This window comes from Trichechus manatus, unplaced genomic scaffold (assembly GCF_000243295.1).
Source record: "Trichechus manatus latirostris isolate Lorelei unplaced genomic scaffold, TriManLat1.0 scaffold00145, whole genome shotgun sequence".
In the NCBI taxonomy this organism is placed as follows: domain Eukaryota; kingdom Metazoa; phylum Chordata; class Mammalia; order Sirenia; family Trichechidae; genus Trichechus; species Trichechus manatus.
The window spans coordinates 2,872,682-2,879,661 of NW_004444081.1; positions in this window are offsets into that span (position 1 = coordinate 2,872,682).

The following is a 6,980-nucleotide window of genomic DNA, read 5'->3' on the forward strand; positions in this document are numbered from 1 at the left end:
ATCCTTTCTCTTTGTTTCCAACTTTCACATTCCATTCACCAGTAATTATCAATGCATCTTGACTGCATGCGTGATCAATTTCAGACTGCAGACGTTGGTAAAAATCTTCAGTTTCTTCATCTTTGCCCTTAGTGGTTGGTGCATAAATTTGAATAATAGTCATATTAACTCATCTTCCTTCTAGGCATACAGATATTTTCCTGTCACTGACTATGTTGTACTTCAGGATAGATCTTGAAATTTTCTTTTTGGTGATGATTACAATGCCATTCTTCTCCAATTTATCATTCCCGTTACAGTAGACCATATGATTGTCCAATTCAAAATGGCCAATAGCAGTCCATTTCAGCTCACTAATGCCCAGGATATCGATGTTTTTGTATTCCATTTCATTTTTGATGATTTCAAATTTTCCTAGATCCGTACTTTGTACATTCCACGTTCCTATTATTACTGGATGTTTCTTCTCATTTTGAGTCGTGCCACCTCAGCAAATGAAGGTTGACTCCATCCCTGTCATTAAGGTCAACTCTACTTTGAGGAGGCAGCTCTTCCTTTGTCATATTTTGTGTGCCTTCCATCCTGAAGGGCTCTGTATCAGACAATGTGCTGCTATTCATAAAGTTTCCACTGGCTAATTATTTCAGAAGCAGACTACCAGTTCCTTCTTACTCATCTGTCTTAGTCTGGAAGCTCAGCTGAAACTTGTCCACCATGGGTGACCCTGCTGGTATCTGAAATACTGGTGGCATAGCTTCCAGCATCACAGCAACATGCAAGCCACCACATGCGACAAATTGTCAGATGCATGAGGCTCATGGTTTTAGACATTGACAACTTGTAAGTCTATGAGTCAGGCGTCAGGCTGGAGACTTTTCCTGATTCACAGAGCTGCAGGGGCTGATGATCCAAGATTGGAAGGTCAGACGGCAGACCACTGGCTCACGGTCTGTGGAGACTGACAAGTCCAAGATCGGCAGGTGAGTTGGCAGGCTGCTGGCTCACAGAATCTGGAGGCTGACAAATCCCAAGATCAACAGGTAAGACAGAAGACCACTGGCTCAGAGGCTGCAAAGTCTGATGAATTCCAAGATTAGCAGACAGTATGGCAGTCTGCTGGCTCAAGTCCCAAGAACCGAAAGTCAGATGTTGATGAGCCAAATGCAGCATCCAAAGCAATGAAGCAAGGTTTTCCAGAATGTTCATATATATATGTATTGAATGCAGGTCACATTACTGGGGAAACTCCCCTTAGAACTGATTGGCTCATCACATCACAACACATCATGGAGGATGACTACATCATTACATAACTGCCAAACCACCAAGAATCATGGCTTGACCAAGTTGACACACAACCTTAACCATCACAGTCCACCCATTGTCAACTTGGCAACTGTACAGATCTCCTTTACCCATTCACAGTCTCTAAACAAAGATAATTACAAAGTCATACTTGCGCCTAATGTGATACAAGTAACACGTATGACCTAAAACACAGTAGCCTGATTTACATCTTATATTTTATAAGTGAAGAAAACAAAAATATTTGATGCACACATACAAGGAAGGAATACTCATAACAATTAAGGTCTTCATTCCTGCAACTGGTCAAATGGTCATAACTGGTATTTAGAACTACCTTATTTGACTACCCATTGCATATTCCCTTTACGCTCAGCAAGCCCTTCAGCTGGTCATGGTTCTTTGCCTGGTGAGGTGACCCAAACCTTCATTCCTGAAGGGTCTGGACCATTATGAGTCATGTCATAATTGGGTTTCTGTAGTTTTCCATTGACTTTAATCACAGGGCATGGTAGTACTAAGAGACACCTCAAGGGATCTCCTGTATTCTAGACATACTCTTCAATCTGATTTCATCTTGGTAGTAGAGTCAATCAGACCAGCCAATATGGTAATTCCCTTCTTTCCCTGTTGATCCAGAGACATGGGGAGCCCAAAGTGGCTGGGTAGCATTCTTAACTTTCAGTTCAATGGAATCCAAGCTGTGTCTCCAGGTGGGAGCATTCCTCCCTTCGGAACTAAGACCTCTACATCCACAGAGCGTAGGATTGTGGGGCCACTAGGGGAATAGGGAGTGGTGCCACTCTCATCTCCTACTTCCCTTAATTCCTGGATCTATGAATCCTGGCTATGGGAGAAACAACACCATATATTGGATGCTGGTTTAGAGCATATACAGCCTCCTGGAGAACATTGTACAAACCCTACAAAGTGTTGCCATCTAGCTGGTACTGTAATTGTGTCTTTAGAAGTCCTTTCCATCATTCTATCAAGGAAGCTGCTTCAAGATGATGAGGAACATGGTAAGACTGGTGAATTCCATGAGCATAACCCACTGCCATACTTCATTTTCTGTGAAATGAGTCCCTTGATCTGAGGCAATGCTATGTGGGATATCATGATGGTGGATAAGGCATTTTGTGAGTCTGTGGATGGTACTTTTGGCAGAGGCATTGCATACAGGTAAGGCAAATCCATATCCAGAGTGAGTGTCTATCCCAGTAAAAACGAAACACTGCCCTTTCCATGATAGAAGTGGCCCAATGTAATCAATTGGCCACCAAGTTGCTGGCTGATCACCTTGAGGAAGGATGCCAAATCAGGGACTTAGTGTTAGTCTCTGCTACTGGCAGATTGGACATTCAGCACTGGCTGTGGCCGAGTTGGCCTTGGTAAGTGGGAAATCCATGTTGCTGAGCCCATGCAGAACCTCCATCCCTGCCACCATAGCCACTTTGTTCATGAACCCATTGGGCAATGATGGGAGTTTCTGGGGAAGGAGGATGACTGGAGTCCACAGAACACGTAATCCTATCCACTTGATTGTTAAAATCCTCCTCTGCCTGGTCACCCTTTGGTGAGCATTCACATGAGACACAAATATCTTCATTTCTTTAGCCCATTCAAAGAGGTCTATTGATATGCCTCTTCCTTATACCTCCTTGTCACCAATTTTCCAATCATGTTCCTTCCAATTCCTTGACCATCCAGCCAAACCACTGGCCACAGCCCATGAATCTGTATACAATTGCATATCTGGCCATTTCTCCTTGGAAGCAAAGTAAACAACCAGTTGCACTGCTTGAAGTTCTGCTCATTGGAAGGATTTTCCTTCACCACTGTCCTTCAGGGGCCTTCCAGAAAGGTGCTGCAGTGCTGCCACTGTCCACTTTTGATTGGTGCCTACATATCATGCTGAACCATCTGTAAACCTGGCACCAGTTTTCTCTTCCTCAGTTAACTGATCATAAGGAACTCCCCATGAGGCCATCAGTGCAGACTGGGAGAGGGCAGGAAATATGACAGGAATGGAGACCATGGGCATTTGGGTCTGCGTCACTTCCTCATTCAACTTACTTGTGCCTTCAGGTCCTGCTCGGGCCCGTTCTTTCACATATCACTTCCATTTAATGATGGAATCCTAGTATACATGCCTGACTTCATGGCTCTTTGAGTCAGACAACACCCAGTTCATGATGGGAAGTTCAGGTGACTTGGTGGCCCATGGTTAAATGTTCAGTCTCTAGTAAGGCCCAGTAACAAACCAAAAGCTGTTTCTCAAAAGAAGAGTAGTTATCTGCAGAAGATAACAGCTTTTAACTCCAAAATCCTAAGGATCTGTGCTGTGATTCACCAGTAGGGGCCTGCCAAAGACTCCAAACAGTTATCTGCCACTGACACTTCAAGCACCATTGGATCAGTTGGATCGTATGGACCAAGGGCAGAGTGGCTTGCATGGCAACCTGAAGCTGTTGAAGAGCCTTCTATAGTTCTTGGCCCCACTCAAAACTAGCAACTTTTTTAGTCACTTGATAAACAGGCCAGAGTTGCACACCCATATGAGGAATATGTGGCCTCAAAGTCCAAAGAGGCCCACCAGGCATGTACCTCCTTTTTAGTTGTAGGAGGCAACAGATGTAACAACTTATCCTTTACTTTAGAAAGAATATCTCGACATGCCCCACACCATTGGGCTCCTAGAAATTTCACTAAGGGGGATGGCACCTGAATTTTTGTTGGATTAATTTCCTACCCTCAAACACACAAAAGGAGTCCTGGTGATGCAGTGGTTAAGAGCTATGGCTGCTAACCAAAAGGTTGGCCATTCAAATCCATCAGCTACTCCTTGGAAACACTGTGTGTTCTACTTTGTCCAATAGGGTCACTATAAGTCAGAATTGACTCGATGGCAACGAGTTTTTTTTTTTTTTTTAACACATCAAAGTCTTACCAATAAGTCCAGAATCATTGATACTTTTTCCTTACTGGGTCAAATCAGCATAATGTCATCAATGTAATGAACCAGTGTGATATCTTGTGGAAGGAAAAGACATCCAAGGTCCCTGCGGACTAAATAATGACATAAGGCTAGACAGTTGATATACCTCTGCGGTAGGAGAGTTAAAGTGTATTGCTGGCCTTGCCAACTGAAAGCAAACTGCTTATCATGATCCTTCAAAACTGGAATCAAGAAAAAGGAATTAGCCAAATTGATAGCTGTATGCTAGACAATGTATCAATTTTCTCAAGCAATGAAACCACATCTGGAACAGTAGCTGCAATTGGAGTCATCACCTTGTCATTCTCCAAGATACATCTGCTTTTTGCACAGACCAAATAGACGAGTTGAATGGGGATGTGGTGGGAATCACCACCCCTGCATCCTTCAAGTCCTTGACGGTGGCGCTAATCTCTGCAGTGCCTCCAGGAATACAGTATTGCTTTTGTTTACTATTTTCCTAGGTAGATGCATTTCTAGTGGCTTCCACTTGGCTTTTCCTACCAAAACAGCCCTTACTCCACATTTCAGCAATCCAATGTGGGGATTCTGTGGTTGCTGAGTATGTCTATTCCAATTATGCATTCTGGAACTGAGAAAATCACTACAGGATGGGTTCAAGGACCCACTGGCCTCACTGTGAGATAAACTTGAGCTAATACTCCATTAGTTACCTGCTCTCCATCTGCCCCCACTCTGACTGGTAGGCCACAGTGATGTTTTGTGTCTCCTGGAATTAGTGTCACTTCAGAGCCAGCATCCAGTAATCCTCGAAAAGTCTGATTACTTCCTTTCCCCCAATGAATAGTCACTCTCATAAAAGGCTGTAGATTCCTTTGGAGAAGGCTGGGAGAAAGATTAACAGTATAAATTTTGGGTAGTGTAGTTGGGTCCTTCCTCAAGGAGACCCACCCTCCTCTTCATTCAAGGGGTTGTAGGTCTGTAAACTGGCTCAAGTCTGGGAATTGATTGAGGGGCCGTGACTATTCTGGCAATTCAAGTTTGACTGGCATTCACTGACCTCGAATTCTTCCTCTTGTACAGATGAAGTAAATATTTAGTAGATTTCCCATCTGTTTCTCTCCTGGGGACACCATAACCAAGTAGCCAACGCCTTACATCCATACAAATCAGACTATTCTGATTACTGCTTGGACTCCATTGTCCATTATGGTAACTATGCCCACCTAGTCTTTGCTGACTGAGCACTGCCACTTGGCTGGCCCCTACCACCATGGAGTCCAATCACCCCCATTGTAGTTAGGTGTCCTAATTCAGTTAGGGCTGTTCTCACTGTCAAATCTGATGTACATAAAATAGCAATCACAGCAGTCTTCAAGAATGCTGGGGCTCCATTCACAAATTTGTTCCTCACCACTGTGGTAAAAGGTGTTCCCTCTGGGCACTCCAGGTGTAAGTCTGTAGGTCTAAGCTGATAAGTCCACTCTAACATGCCACTTTCCCTAAGCCTTTGGATACCTTCTAAGTATACCAAGGTAGGTCTGGTACTTCAGCTTGATTTAATGTAGGCTACCATGTAATCAATGTTTCAGTGAACCAGCCAAATAAACTATTATATCCTTTCCTAACCTCCTGAGCTGAAACACTGAATGCAGGATCTTCACTTAGTGGGCCCATATCAATAAAAGACTGATCCAACCTTATGTTCCTTGCACCATTATCCCACAGCCTTAATAGCCATTCGCACACATATTCCCCAGGTTCATGTTTGTACATATTAGAAAAATCAAGCTGTTCTTTTGAAGTGTTGTGTATCTTCTCCTGGGTCACATGTACTTCACCTTTTGGACTCACTGGGACTTAAGTCTAATTATAGGTCTAGAAGAAAAAATGGGTGGTGAGGTGGGTCCTGGGAACATTTAGCAATGTCTTGTATTGCATCTCCCTCAGATGATGCCCCAGGCATTGGACACTTTTCAGGCACAGCTGAGTTAATCTCATCAGATAAGGGTAAAAGGAATAATGGTTTTACTGGGGAGAGTGGCTTAGCAGACAAAGATGGAGTGGTCTCTTCAGATGGGAGTGAGAGGGCTGGTTCTGTTGGCAGGAGTGATTCAGTGGAATTTAGGAGCTGATTGGCCCCAGCTTCCTGATTATCTGCCCATATGTCCCCATCCCAAGTTTCAGGATTCCCTTTCTTCCCAATCAGCGCCCTCAGTTTAGCTTCAGACATCAAGTTTGGAAATTCAGTTGGCAGTGTATTTCAGCCACTCTTACTATAAGACTCTGGGTTGGTTTTTGGAAATATCAGCTTTGTTACTACAAGAAATAAGGATTTTTTAAGGGCACAAGTGGCAACTTCAAGGTCTTTTTTGTGTCGTTTGAGCTGTGGCTCTGAAGCCCTGAGCTCATCTTTGTTTCACCACTTTGTATAGTGAAAGTAGGACCAACCAACCAACTTTCTTATACTTCTCATTCTGACAAAATTGTAGAAAAGCATCAAATGTGCGATAACCCAGAGTCTCACTTCTCACCAATGTTGGTCTGTCAGTGGTTATATTAGCACCTCATGCCATGGATTAGCAACACCCTCTTTACTACTGGAGGCAGCATCATCAGCATCTTTAAGACTAGTCAGATTTGAGAACCAGTTTAAAAACCACTCTCGGTACCAAATGTCTTATGCTGGGTTCTCTAAAGAAGCAAAACCAATGAA